This window comes from Vanellus vanellus, assembly GCF_965231255.1.
Source record: "Vanellus vanellus genome assembly, chromosome: Z".
Classification (NCBI taxonomy): Eukaryota; Metazoa; Chordata; class Aves; order Charadriiformes; family Charadriidae; genus Vanellus; species Vanellus vanellus.
The window spans coordinates 88,375,520-88,390,570 of NC_138908.1; the positions used below are offsets into that span (position 1 = coordinate 88,375,520).

The following is a 15,051-nucleotide window of genomic DNA, read 5'->3' on the forward strand; positions in this document are numbered from 1 at the left end:
GGTTGAAGGAATTTTTTTTTTTTAAATTGTTATTTTTTGCAGCATAGAGCTGCGTAGAAAAAATCCCAAATGTCGGCGGGTGCGTCTAAGCACTGAGGAAATCAAAGCAGAATCCCAGAGGATCACAAACTCGCAGTTTTGGGGGGCTTTTGTGAGCAGTACTGCACGGGAACCAGGCAGGCTGGGTGAGACGGCGCGCGGGGTCTCCCGGGGTTTGCTCTGGGGGGTGCAGAGGTGCTGCCGGTGGCTGCGGCCGCCCTCGCCACGAGGAATCTGTCATGCTGCTCGTGCTGACCCTCCGGAGGAAATCGCACCGAGAGCTCCTGGCTCCCGGCTACAGCACATGTGATAGGAATTCATCCCCCCCCCCCCCCGGCATGAGAAAAACAGTTTTTTCCTGCGATCCTGCCGCATCCCCGGGCGGGGGGAAGGGGCCGAGCGGCGGGGCAGGATGCGGGGGAGCCCGCAGGAAGCCGGTTCCCGGGCTGGCGGCCGGCGCGGGGAAACGTGCGAGAGGAGCGAAGCAAGTGCTTTCAGGGGAAAAGGGAGGAAACGCCGCGCTGGAGCCGGAGGGACGGTTTAGCAATCGCTGAAACGCAGCCATGGGGAGCGGGGGCTGTGGGATGGGTTCGGTTCTCCTGCTCCCGAAGAAAGGTGCTCATTTTCCCCGGGCGGACGTGTCTTGGGGCTTTGCGAGGGCTTGGGGTCAGCACAGCGACAAACAGGCACGCGGCAGGAAGGGGCTGCTGCAAAAAAAGGGATTTTTGGTTTTTTTTCCCCTGATTTCAGTTAGCTGAGAGTCAGCGCCAGGGTCGCGAGGAGCTGTACGGCGCAGAAGAAGCCGGTGCACTGGCTTTGCTTAAAGGACTCGCTCGGTCTTGCCGCCGGGGCCCCCCGGAGCAGGACCCAGCAGGCACGGGGCAGTCCCGGCCGCAGAGCGTGACACCGTCCGCGCGTGCCCGCACGCCGCATCCGACCCAGGCGAGCGAGCCAGCCCCGTGCTTGGGACCACATCGGCCCCAGGAAAAACTTCCCACAGTCTCGGGGCGAGGTCCTAGGTCTGGGACTTCGCTTTTTTAAATTCTGTTAGGACTCTGATGTAGGCAAATCTGTGGTTCCCTAGGACTGAGATAAACTAAAATAAACACGATTTAATCAAGGAGATTCAGTCATGAAAGATGAGCGCGAAGGGGGGTCGTGTTTGGGAGTACACTAAATCTTTATGGATTTTGCTGCGCAGCTACAGGGGGACCAAAACACTCAGAGATGTGAATCACTCCAGGGGCATGAGGTTCTCATTTAAAGTTTTCATGCCTGTCGTCTTTCCCTTTAAATTTTTTATTTTATTTATTTTTTGTCTGCAATAAAGACTGGAGTGACTGTCTTCATCTATTTCAATCATAGATTTTTCTGATTAGACCCCCAAGGAAAATGAAAAATGCATTGGGCATCTAAGTGTGACTCGCGTTTCCTTAACCAGAGCGCTGCAGATGTGCGCGTCGGGCAGACCCTCCGTACGGAACCAGGCTGGCCTGGAAAAACGCCTCTGCCATCTGGCTAAGGAGGCTGCCCATCCTTTTACAGGACCTTCCTGGGAAGTTTCAAGGTTCAGGACCCGGTTTTGTTTTACCTGACATTCCCGGTGAGTTGGAGTAGGAGAGTGCATTTGGTGAGCGGAGCAGCAGCAGCCGCAGGCACTACGCTTGGGAAAGAAGGAGCTTGGCACCGCGCCTGTGCCGGGGCTGGCCGAGGGCCCTCGGGGGGCCGGCGGGCGCGAGGGGCTGCACCCGCCCCTCCCCAGCACCCAGCTGTAGCCGGGGCTCCTTTCCTTCCTTCGGCGGCTTTCCGTCCTCCAGAACCTGCCAGACGGTGCGCATCACTCAAAGACCCCCCCCGGTTCTCACCCGGCTGCAGGGGACGCAGTGGGGCCACAGCTCCTAAATGAGCTTTTAAGCTCTTTTTTTAATACTCGGTACCGATTTCTTCACTATTTTCTTGGCATATTTCTTATTTGTAGCTATCGGGGAGGTATCTGTTTCTCAGCCAGGGCAACGCCAGTCCTTTCAAGAAGCCCTCACCCTCAAAAGCCCGTGGTGCCGGCGCAGCCGGCGCTGACACAGGGCAGTGCCGCCAGGCTCAGAGGGGCTGCTCATGGCGCCCTGCTGCAGGAAGCATTCCCAGGCTCGGGCTCAATATGACAGTCGAATATTGAAGATAGAATAATATAAGATATTATTAAAAAAGCAAAAAGTATGCCTTTAATGGCAGTGGAGGACTATCTCCTGGAAACGGTGGCAGACACCCCATGATAGGTGGCACAGGGCTGGGCACACGCCTCCGACTCGAGCGGCAAGGGACATTAACCGCCCCCTTTTCATAGAACGGGTTTGCAGAGGTTTACTGGTTTCTGATGTCTGTCTTGTCCACAACGCTCAGAGCTTTGAATTAAAAATGGAAATGCTGTTAAGCAGAGAAGTAGCACAGTTGCGCGTTAGTTTGTTTGTTGGTAGGAGAGAATCTGTAAAATTTCCTTCGTTGCTGCGTGGCGCAGGACAGCACGTGCCTCTGCCCGGGGTTTGAAGGGACTTCATGTGCCATTGAGACGGAGGGACGGGAGGCCCAGTGCTCTCCCAGGCAAACGGCGTGTGTTGGACCCTCTTGCTGGAAATGCTCAGGGGCCGGGCTGGGCTACGGCCACCCCGGCGCAGCCCTTCTGGCCCGGCCAGCCCGTAACGCACGGTTTAAAGCTGCCGGAGGAATTAACGCACTCCCCTTGCCGGGAGCTCGCAGAAAGCCCCCCGTATCGCCGCGGTCCCACCAACACCCCTCGAACCACGCGGCGAGCATCGAGGCGGGACGGGGTGGGCTCCCCCTCTCGAGAGGTCTTACCCCCATTTCGTGTGTCCGGCGGGGTGACGCACGCGACCCCCCTGCCACGAGGCACTGCCAGGTTTGCTGGCGGTGGAACAGGCATCCCCACACCGCTTTGCCAAGAGCTTCCCGCTGGGGCACGGCTGCCCTCCGGCACCGCAGTGGGGGACCGTACCGGCAGGATCAGGCAGCAGTGACTGTCTCCGCCATTGCCGTCTCCCAGCGCCAGACCTGGTCTGCTGGTCCCGCAGCCTCCCCAGGGACAGCCGGCGCAGTCCCGGTGGGAAGCGGCCAGCGTCTCCAGCCAGGACAACGTCGGCCTGACGGAGCCAACCGTGCCCAGAGAACAGGCGCAAAACCCAAGCCCGCGTAAGAGGAACCATCAGGCTGAAAATTGGGGCACCTGGTGCGAAAGCGGACAGGCACTGCCCGGCGTGGGCGTCCCTCTCCGCAAATAGTACATTATGCTAAAAATTAAAAGAGTCTACGAAGAAAACTCATCGAGTTGAGCCAATACCAGCGATTCAGGATAAGTGAGTCCAAGGAGATGAAGCATGTTTAATGTAATTACACATCCACTTCTTGTGATGTACGAGCACGCGAAGCATTACTAATCCCCAAACAGATACCTGCAGGGAGGACGATCAGGAACAGCTGTTTGGACAACAAGAAATGAACCACACGAACTCCCGGTTCCGCAGGCTTTCCGCAGAGACGCTCGGGAGTCAGAGCTTGTCCAGTAACTGCGAGATTTACACGGAATTAAACAGTGCTCCGTAAGAAAGTACATTAGTTTCTTATATAAATCGCACTGCCAACTCATTTATTATTGTAATAACCTTCAGCATTTCCATTATTGGAGAGGACTTCTCCTGAAATGAAAAATGACTTTCCTAACTCACCGCATGGAGCTCGCCGTCATACCCGGTTTGCCTCCCTATTTCAGATGGCACGGAAGAAGACATAAAGCCTTACGCCCAAAGAGCGCTATTGATTGCAGACTAATGCGTTGTGTGAGTTTATTGTGTACTTGGGAGTTAATAAATAAGAGAGAGAATAATGCAAAGAGTATCTCTCCTCTTGGCTGGCCCAAGAAAGCTCCTACCTGGTGGCTGCTGAGGACAGCTAAGCCGCCAGCACCATCGTTTACGTGTAGCCCGTTTAATTACAAGAACCTATAAGCTCTTTACCATCACATTACAGTGCTTTAATAACCTATATTTTATTTACAGCTAGTTTCTGAGTTGATTACACTCATTATCAAGCATTCACTTAAGTGAATGATTAGAATGATGGAAGTTGTGCGTTTTGGGGGCTGGCAGCGTGCTAACCGGGCGGGAGCAGCCCGCCAGGCGCGGGAAGGCGGGACGGGAGGGCTGGACGCGCTGACTGCTGCGGGGGCTTCTCACAGCCCCGAGGGAAACCCCTCTGTCGTTAAGGGCTGCCCACAAATGAGGGGGGCCGTCCATCAGCGCGCTCTGAAGGCGTGGGTCAAGGTACCGTCCCGTGCCCCAGGACCTGACCCTTGGGGTGGCCGCCCGCGCTTCCCAGGAGGGAAAGAGAAGCAGAGGGAAGTATCTGCGCCCGTCTGCCAACCCAGCTGTCAGGGCCCTGGGGACTGAGGCCGGCGGCACTGCGCTCCGAGCGTCACACACAGTCTCACCCAAACGTGTGGCAGGTTCTTTCACGACTATGTATGACACACCTCCCAGGAGCCCGTTTCCGAAGGCGCAGCCGCGTGCAGGAGAGGCGCAGGCGACGCAGAGCGGTTTCTCTCCTGCACCGAGCGCAATGCAACGCGAGGCTGTGCCCTGCCGCCCGGGTCTACCTCTCTGACGCTTCTGGACGCGTGCATCGGGCTGGCTTTGTATCCACGGTTGGGAAACGGAAGTCTGAAGTCCTCAGACGATGAGGGCGTAACCGTTCAATCATTTCTGGCATTATTAACGTGGGTTCGGAGCATATGAACCGCAGACACTAAGTGGGTGGCGCTCTGAGACACGGATGTATCGGGTTTGGCACATACTCCTCCGGGATACTCTTGCCGCAGCACACGCGTCTCTGCGGCTAGGAGGATTTGCTGTAGGGGACCTTCAATGCCTGGACCTGTTCAAAATGCAGGAGTTGACCACCAGCTTGAAAAAAAGCCGTTATTATAACCGTTTTGCATTCTCATGACAGGAACGTGTTCCTCCACTGCAGCCAGCTGGCCGTGACCCAGCCCCGCCGCGCGCCGAAGCTCGTGAAGCGACCGAGCCCCCAAGCGGGGGGATGCCCAGGGCGGGTACGGGCACCCCGGGCACCGCTCCGCCGAGCGTACGGCCCTCCGTCACTGTCACCTCCACCTGACGCCGCATTCCGGCGCTGCTAACAAAAGCGCACCCGTACCTGAGCCCAATTCTGCCCGAAGCCTGCGCAGACGGGCAGCAGCATTTTTTCCACCATTACTGCCGGCGCACGCTGTAAGCGGTAGATATAGGTCAGGGAACCATTAGACCGGATAGAAATCAGAATTGCGATTGGTTTTCAAGACAGATCTGATCAGTTCAGATAAAAACAAAATCTAGCCATGTTTGTATAAACAACTCAGACGTAATTATTTTTAAACTATTGGCCAACGTACACCATGCCATGTGTGTCCTGCTTTCAGGAATTAATGTCTTTTACTCATAAGCCACCTACTGCTGTTTACTTTATTAATGACATTCTGGTCATCTCTCCTGAGGGCAGTAAATGAAAGCTAAATTTGGCTCACTGTCTTCATTTCAATGATTTAGTCTATCAGGCACTGACTTTTTATAAAGCTGCACTAAACGCGGACAAATATAAAGAGAATTATTGTTTGCTGCTAATGAGCAATCATGTGGCAACAGCTCTGTTTTGCTGCAGAAATGAAGAGAATTTTCCATTGTTCTTTCCCAAAGACAGCGCTGGTGTTATACGTGTCTGATGGCTCTTAGTCACGACCTCCGGTAACCACCGCAGAGAGCAGCCGTCACCCCACACATGTTGCAAAACACCCAGAACCACCCATCGAGATGTTTTGGGGAGGCTGGATAGCTTCACTGCGAGCAAAAATGAAGGAGTCTTCCTAAAAGAAAACATATTGACATCGGCTAAACAGGTCGCTGCTACACTAGACGTGATAATACGTTTCTTAAGCTATGCATTTTCTCCGGTCCTTTAGATGTTCGATAACGCGTGGACCACCCAAGTTAATTTAATGCAAATGTAATTTAACAGATTCCTCGTGTACATCTTCGAAACGTCCCCTGCTTCCTGCAATGCATCCAGCTAAAGAGGAACAGGAATTTATGCTAGCTCGAGACTTTAAAGACAGGGCAAAGCAGAAACCTATTATATACCCACACCCCCGCATCCTAAGGGTGAGATGTTGGATCCTCCTTCCCACCACTGCTGCACGAGCATCCCTGCCCGGGGACAGCGATGCGGCTCCAGGGTGGGAGGGTGACAGGGACCCACACGGGTCCCCCCAACGAGAGACGAACAGTCGGGGCGGCGAGAAAAGGCAGCACGGGTACCACCTTCCATCAGCATCGCCCATCGGGAAGCATCAGGCAAATGACAAGCAACTTTTTTGCTTTCCGCAGTGGGAACCAACTCGACTCACCAGACCAAACGTTTACAGCTCAAATAATGATTCCCATTAAAGAAACGACAGCCCCGCCTTACAAGGCGTAGCGTAGCAAGGAAGGCATTTATAGTATGGGAAACTAATTGGTTTAGGAATCAAATTTGAAAAATGCAACATCTTCATACAGCAGTGGGAGTGCAAACACTCCTATTTTAATGAGCCTCCTCTAAAGGAGGCTAATGTGTAATATTTCTCTGTATGAGTTTGCATTAGAAATCTGCTGAGATGGGAATACTCATTACCTGCTACTGTCTGAGCTTTGCACAAAAATACTGCCTTCTCCCGAGTAACCCGACGTGATTAGCAATGGCTTGGGGACGGCACCGTGTCATCGAGGCCTCAAACAACCGTCGGGATATGATACGCAGGTGTGCGGCGCAATTTTTGCGAAGACGGGACGACTTCTCAGAAACTACGCGCGCTGAATATTAAACGAATCTGGGAAACTCGTAGTCCTGATGCCTCAGATCAGCCCCATCTCTTCCACTTGCTTTTCTAATGACTCTCATTTATACCGTTGCAAACCCATTTTCCTCGTTATTCCTCTGTAATTCCGGAGTACGTGCGCCAGCTTCGCTAGGGCTGAGAAACTCCCGCGCACGGGCGAGGGGCGGCTGTGCTGCCCACCACCGGGCTCGTGGCCCCGCGCGCCGGTGGCCGGCCGAGCCTTCGGCTGCAGCGGGGAAGGGAGCCGGGGCTGGGTGCTGCGGGTCGCCGTGCCTGCAAGAGGCGGGACGGAACATGCCTTTACATGTGAGAATAGATGTCTTTAGGGACCGCGCCTACGGGTTATTCGCTCTTATCCTCCCCTGTAGAAACCCCCGTGAAGGCAGTTTAGACGGAGCGATGCCGACCTTAGAAAAGCAGAGCTGTAACGCTCAACCAACGAGACCCTCGCAGCCGTAGCCCGGCGACAGCATCCACGGCGCCACCGGCGCTTGCGGCACCCGGTGGGGTCGGCGCCCCCGCGCCTCGCCACGCGCTGGCACCCCCTCGGCCGGCTGCCGGCCCGGCGTCAGCCCGGAGAAGGGGTTCCCCCTCCGCCTGCTTTTGCGTGGGGCTGCCGGGCCATTCCAGGAGCGGCGCTTGCCGGTGTCAGAGGCACCGCTGGGAAACGACCAAACCCTTTCTGCACCCAACAGCTCTTTTCAAGTCGCTGAATTTTTGAATTTCATTTCTGAAAAGTAACCCTTCCACAACCAAACACGGCCACCCGCTGCGTGCCGGCAAAACGGTTTAAGGCTGAGGAGATGAGCACAAAGAGTCCGCTGTAATTGAGACGTTCATTGCACGCAGAAAACACCGTATAAAAGGAAGTTTTAATATTTCTGCTGGCCCCTTACCTGGGAGTTCGTTGACAAGTATTGCAACGAGAAACACGAGCCCCTGCCCTTCTGAAGCAGTAGACCAAAGCGGTGTGAAATGAGGAGAACCCCAGCCAGGCATGGCACGCGGGTCCGCAGGCGCCACGGCTCTGCCCTCGGCCACCCCGGGACACCCCCGACCCCCATGGCTCCCCCCGCCGGGGCCGGCGCCGTGCTGCACCCGCAGCCCTTCGTGCACAAAGCAAAGGAAAGGGAACGTGACACCCCACTTCACACGGACCACAGATCCACCGAGAAGCAAAAGGCGCAGGGATTTTGCCGGCAGGAGAGTGTATGAGGCTGGACCAGGTTGGTTGTTTCTAGTGGGGTGGTTTTTCTTTTATAATTTGGTTTTATACGAGGATGAACGCCGGCGTCCATCCCAACACCCGAGCAGACCAGAAGAGCCGCACAACGCAGCGCCCGCTCCACGGGGCTGCGGCTCCTCCTGCGGCAGAAAAGGCGATGTCTGTGCCAACAGGGCTTTATATACATTAATACTCCTTGTTATTTAAGATTAAAATCCCTTTCGTGGTGATGGTATACATTTCCGCAAGTAAAGCTAAAGAACTTTTTCCTCACCTTATCTTCAAAAGCTGTAGCCAGAACTGTTACCGAATATGCTACTATGCTTATTAGAGTTGTTGTTTGTTTGCATTTAGCTAAAATAAATTTGAAGAAAGGCTTGCCAGATGCTTTTTTAAAAACAGTGGTAGAAAAAAAACCCCACTCGAGCATGGGTGTTTTGGAAAGAATTTTGTTTGCGTGTCTTTATTTACTTCCATTTCCAGCTTGCTTTTACCAATGTTGAAAACCTCAGAGAAATCCGACTTGGCTGGGGCTCCTTCCCCAACAAGCGACACCGAGCGGAGCGGTACGTAACACCGCGGGCTTTACGGGTCACCGTGAGAGCTATTTATAAACCACAATAAACAGCGCATTTATAAGGAATGCTTGAGCTGGGAAAGCATGGGCTTGCACCCCTGCAGGCCCCCACCGTGGCAATGGCACCAGGGTCTTCACTAGCCAGCGCTGCTGGAAGGTGGCCTGGCTCCTTTCAGCCACATCTAGAGCTGGGAACCGAGGGGCACCTGCCTGCCCGCTCCCACTGGCCCCCCAGCTTCTGCTCCTTGGACCACTGGTGGTCCACAGACAACAGCATGGCAACCTGCCTTGAAGGCTTGAACCACCCAGAGCGGACGTTAGGAAGACTTTCTTTACTGAGAGGGTGGTTAAACCCTGGAAAAGGCTTCTTGGAGAGGTGGTCAATGCCCCCCCTGTTTGCGAGGCATTTGGGCAATGCCCTTAATAACATGCTTTAACTTTCGGTGAGCCCTGAAGTGGTCGGGCAGTTGGACTAGACGATCCTTGTAGGTCCCTTCCAGCCGGAATTATTCTGTTCTACTCTATTCCTGTTGGTGGCCGTGTCCACAAAAGGCAAGGGAGCATCTGCCAGAAGCCTCAGCAAGAGCTGATAGTGGCTGTGGTGCCCACACGGCCGCTTGTTTCAGCGGCTGCTGCTTCTTCCTCTCCTTCTCTGATCAGGGAGATGGGGGAGGCGGCAGGAGCTTCATCTCCTGAACAAAGTGAGGACATCCGTCCCTCTTGGGCGACCAGGCAGCCTCGCAGATGCAGGGCTTAGAAGAGCGATTGGAAAGGTCAGGAGCATACATTAAACCTGCCTCCTGGCCGCCTCGACATATGCTGGTGGGTCTTCTGTGGCTGGTAACCTCGGGCAAAACTGACCTGGCAGCCGGGACCTGCCGCGTCCCCTCGACTCGTCCCCCACCTGCCTGCGGAGCGATGCCGAGAGGGAAACTGGAGCGTCAGCTTTGTCGGGCAAAGGCAAAAACTGGCATTTTCCTGAGTGGGTGTTGGGAAAAGAGATGGGAAAGAACAGCGACAGACAGGACAGTCAGTCCTGACTGACGGTGACGGTTGATTGTTTGATAGTACCCAGACACGATGCTGCCTATGAGACTTATCAAACTGCTAGGTCGGCACATAAGCACCTAAAGGAAGAGACTAAATCGAGTTATCGCTTGATAGAGACGGTTCTGACGGGAGAAGCGCGAGCAGCGCCACGTTGCAGTCCAGCAGTGGCAGGCAGGGCAGCGCCTGCAGACGTGGGGACCCCCGCCGGCCCCGCGCAGCCTGCCCCCTTGGGAGAGGATTTATTTTTTAAGGATTGTCATCTTGGTGGTTGAGCCTCTGTGGCTCAGCCCCACAAGTGCTGCTGCCCATCCCCGAGCACGTGTCCTCCCACGCTCAGGAGGGCACCATGCCCTGCCGCTGCCCACACTGCCCCCCCCCCCCCCAAAAAAAAAAGAACCGGCAGCCAGAGGAGGGGGCAGAGACCCCTCTGGGACACCCCAGTTCTGCCTCGCGGCGGAGCCAGCGGTGGCACTTACCAGCAGAGAAAGCCCATGTCACACAACTGCCACCACCGTGAAGGGAGAAGCAAAACTATAATGCCCATCAAGAATGGCAGCCTGGGGCGGGGGGGGACAGGAAGGCAGCTCTGAAATGGAAAAATATTCATTTAACAAGAAATAAGAGCTCTAGATGCTGCTGCCAGCTATAATTGTGCAGCCTCGCTGAACTCACCGAGGTTGCAAGGGTTAAGGGAGAGCAGAATTTGGCCAGTGGCTGAAATAGATAAGCCATATGTCTGCGCTCTCCTGAATGTGGAACAGAAATAATTATGTGATATTCCCGCTGATAATAAACCTACTATATTATCACCAGAAATTAGTTTTTCACAATATTTATGTTTTCAATAAAACACGTTGCAAGAAAATTGATATTACGCTGAAGTTTTTGTTTCATAAGGCAAATGCAAATAAATCGCCATCGCCAACGTTCCCGGGCTTTGGGGACGGCTGAACCGGGCGGCGTGGTGAGCTCTCTGCGGACGTTCCTGCGTCAGGTCGGAGCCAGATGGTGGGAGAGAAGGGCTCCAGGGAGGGGGATTGTCCCCCGAAAGGTGGCCGTGGCCAGCACTGCCTGATCCCGCAGAGCCCAGCGGGGCCGGGAGGGGAGCGGTGGGTGGGTGGGTGCCCGGGTTTCGGCAGAGCAGGGGCCACCCAGAGCCCGCACCCGGCCCCTGCGTGCCGCTCAGGCCGGCACCGCGCGGCGGCTCTTTGTGCGCCACCACCAGCTATACGTGTTTACATTCCTTCTGCTTAATATTTCTGTAATCTTCTCTGGCATCATACACTAGTAATTTTTCTCCTCCTACTTCACACTTTTGATAAGCCTTCTGGTCCCGCAGCAGATGCATTGTGAATCTTCTCCTTCTAAGTATCTTGCATATGTTTCATTAAAAGTGTTTGTTTCTTTGATCAGCTTGAAGTTCTGACGTGAAAAAAAAACAGTAAAAAAAAAATAACTTTTGGACTTTGCTTGGCAGCACCCGGCCCCGCGATGAATAGTGGCGTCTCGGTACAGGCAGTCACTGGGGGTCCTAATGTCAGTCATTTACTCTTTGCCAATGGCTGTGCCTGTCCTCCCGGCGACGGCTACAATGTGCACTGGCACCCAAAGATAGAAAACGGGCTTTTCATCCGCTACACTGTGCGACTGCACATGAAAGAACATGGTGGGAGGTGCCAAATGGGAGCAGCAGCAAGCGGGCTATATTTCACCCGCCGTTGCTTAGCGATGGGGAGCGCGGGCAGGCTGGCATCGCCCGCCGCGGGGGCACCAGCTCCCGCGCTCCCACCGCGGCGGGCCAGCCCCAGGCACGGGGACAGGGTGGCCACGGTGGCCTGGTGCCTGCGGGGCCTCAAGGAGCTCCAGGGTAGGCGTGAAGGACTGGGACGGTCAGGTTGCATCTGACGTGGGAAGAGATGCGAGAGCAGCACGCACCCAGCCGTGATCGGGAGGGCGCAGCTTGCAGAGGGCAGCCCTGGTCCCGCATCACCACCGCCACTGCCACCACCAATGCCACCACAACCACCACCGCCACTGTTTCCGAGCGCCGGTGCAGGACCCGGGCAGAGCCCAGAAGTCAGCCCATCCCTTTTGGGTTTTGGGCTGTTCCCATCCCCGCTGGGTTCTGGGCTGCGCTGGCAGGCGCCCACCCCGCAGCACTTTATCCGAGCCCCTCGCAGGTACGACGCCAAAGCCCTCACTGCCCGCCCTGCAGTGTGCCACCGTCCCTGGGCTGCACCGCGCTCCGGCAGAGCCGCAGCGAGCAAGGGACGCACGAGTAGCCAGCAAGGGCCCTCTCCTGCCGCGGGTCTGGGGGCTCGCAGGGAGGCAGCCCCATGCCAAGGGGGACGGGGGCTCGCCGGCCCCGCTGCACGCTGCAGCAGAGCATCGCTGCCAGCGCTCCCGGGAGCGGCCACATGGCCCTCGCCCGCTGCCAGCATCCGCGCCGGTGTTGTGGGTGCTCATCTTGGCACCACCATCCCGGCACGGGAAAGGCTGCCGGCACGGCGGTGGTGCTGGAGGATGGGGCAGCACGGCCCCCCAGGGCACGGCGGGGACACCCACAGACCCTCTCCCCATCCCCTCCTGCAGCTTTTTGGGGACTCCTGCCCTGTCCCCTGGCTGTGCCAGCAGCCAGGCTGGGGGTGTCGCGCGGGACAGGGTCGGCAGTGCCGGGGCCACCCTCTCCCCCCATGGAGGGGCACAGAAACTCACCCCCCCAGCAGGTTTCCAAATGCACCGTGGAGCCACCACCTGGGGCTTCACACCTCCGCGCCCCAGCAGGAAACGGGAGCAATAATTACAATAATAACAGCAACAACAATAACAATAATATTTTCTTTCATGCTTGTACCTAACTAGACTAACGAGCGTGGCGCATGCAGGTGCAACAGCCACACTGCTATTAGCCTTAATATCCCTGCCTGCTACTCGCCCCACGTGATTTATTTATTGCCGTTTGTATTGCCATCCCTTTCGCAGGGCGCAGACGTAAGTCATTTCCAACATAAACTAACTGTAAAAATCAGCTCTTCCAATTATTGCTAAAAAAGGCTGCAATTTAAAGGTAGAAAAGGGTGAGCATCTTTTTTTTTTTTTTCTCCCCGCCTCGCTGGCAGCGACCAGTGTCTCCCATAGTTTCAGCCAGGAGGAGACAAAACCCTTTCACCAGCCTCCCCCCCGCAGCGGGAGGCCAGATGATCCCACGGCTTTCTGCGAGGATGCTGTCCAGCTAACGCACCCGGAGAACATCTCCCCAGAATACCCCCGGCGTGTGCTGCGGGGAGAGCGCGGCGGAGCAGGGGCTCGGGCGGCCGGGGCGACGCAGGCGCGGGCAGCGCGAGCGCCCGGGGCTTCAACTCCGCTCCAGACACCCCGCGCAGCGCCAGCAAAATTCCTGCCTGGATTAATAGCACCGTGCACGTATTTTTATTGAATCGCTCTTGACACAGCTGCCATTCATAAAATACCTAAGCCTGTACTTTTATTCCTCTTGGAAAATGTATTTAGTTACGATTCCTACCACTGTGTGGATGTTAAAAATAACATAGTACCCCGCAAGCCCTAACACATATGGTATTTTAACTTCCACTAAATCAAGTAAGAGTATCCTGGACTATCTGATTCCGCGCCCCTTTATAAAAGCAGTATTGCGCTGCATTTCAGGGGGCATTAGCCCCGGCTGAGGCGGTGGCCCAGCCGCAGAGCCGGGGCTGGCGACGGGCAGCTTTGGGTGGGAACGCGTGTTTTTCCCAACTTAAATCTGGAACTGCGCCTGGCAAAGCCCTGCCCTGCACCCGGTCCCTACCAAACCAGCCGGCCACGATTTTTGGCAGGCGTTGTGCCCAGCCATGACGCACCACAGCTCTCTTTGGGGCGGAGCGGGGTCTCCGCTCCCCTCCCCAGGGGGGCAGCCCCGCCAGCGGCCGGCACCGCGGCCACCGCGTACGTCGCGCCAGTCCCACCTTTGGCTTCCAGGCGGCAGGGAGTTCGGAGGAGGGAGCTCTGTCCTTGGCAGTCCATCACCGCGGCGCTGGCGGGGAGGAACAGATGCTGCTCGCGGCTCACGCTGTCCTGGAGGTTGCTGAACAATTTGGGCGTGATGGATGCGGCGCTCTGAGCTGATTTCCAGCTCCGGCGGGGTCTGCCCCATCCCCTTCCCGGCTCCACCATCTATTGGAAATAACCATTTTCCCATAAGGAAAAATAACCCAGTATTAAAAGTAACCCATATGTACTTACAATATTAAGACCCAATGCCATACTCAAGCTTAAATTTAATTAACTGCAATTATTTGCGCAGAAGTCAACTATTCTGTTCCCGCCCCTGACCGTGCGATGTGTTCAGGCAGTGAGACGTCCCCTGCCTGTAGCTGCCCCGTTTGCCCCCGGGACGGGGTGTTAACGAAGCGCCGTGCCCGTGCTGCCCCGCGCGCAACAAAAACGGCCCAATGGCCGAGAAGGGGCCAGAACAATTTGTTCTACCCGCTCCCTGGTAATAAATAAGTTCTATCTATTTTTGCGACTGTTCAAATGCCTTTGAAATCCAACTGTTCCTGTTCAAGGTGAACCGACTTACGATATATACAATTTGTCACCCTATAGCACTCAAACCTGTTAAGCGTGATTCCTCCTCCTGCCCATTTTCCTGCCAGATTGGTGCGGGGACACAGAAAGAGGGAAATAAAAGCGGATAAAAGTCTAACTTGAGTTTGCTTGTACAATATATGCGTACATATATTCTCCCGGAGCAGGAGAAGCAGAGGGAAAGTGCGGGCACCCACGTTAAAACATATAACCCCCCAGCTTAAAAAGGCAGGATAGCGCAGTGTGTCCCACACCGCCTGGCTCGGATGGAGTCCTCCCCGTCACTGAAAGTCACCGTGCCCCCAACTGTTCAGAAGTTTCACGTTCAATTTTTCTGATGTCTTTCATGAAAAATGATATTTCCTTACCCATCACGGACGCTATTTTCCCCGGCAGGTATGCTGTCGAACATGTTGCATTCACAACATGACACAAAGCCTAAAAATCACAGAGAGACTAATTACTGGAGGAAAATTACACCAAAAGACCAATTTCCGCGTGATGGAGATGACAGCCCGGCGCCCGGCCTCCCCCCCCCAGCCGGTTTGGGCAGCTCGCCGGCGAGACGCCGTCACCCCCCGCGGTCCCTGTGCCGCCGCTGCCCCCCACCACCGTTCCCCTTGGGGCAGGGGGGGCACA

At 55.6% G+C, this 15,051-nt stretch overlaps 1 long non-coding RNA gene across 1 annotated transcript in view; it reads right to left on the minus strand.

Moving 5' to 3' along the window:
- Positions 1-14,837, minus strand: part of LOC309682926 — a 30,024-nt gene extending 15,187 nt beyond the window's left edge. The window contains exons 1-2 of the long non-coding RNA XR_014270169.1: positions 14,781-14,837; positions 13,791-13,998 (exon numbers count right to left, since the gene is read on the minus strand). This is a non-coding gene — a long non-coding RNA (uncharacterized lncRNA). The remainder of the gene's footprint in view (positions 1-13,790; positions 13,999-14,780) is intronic.
- Between the last annotated feature and the right edge of the window lie 214 nt (positions 14,838-15,051).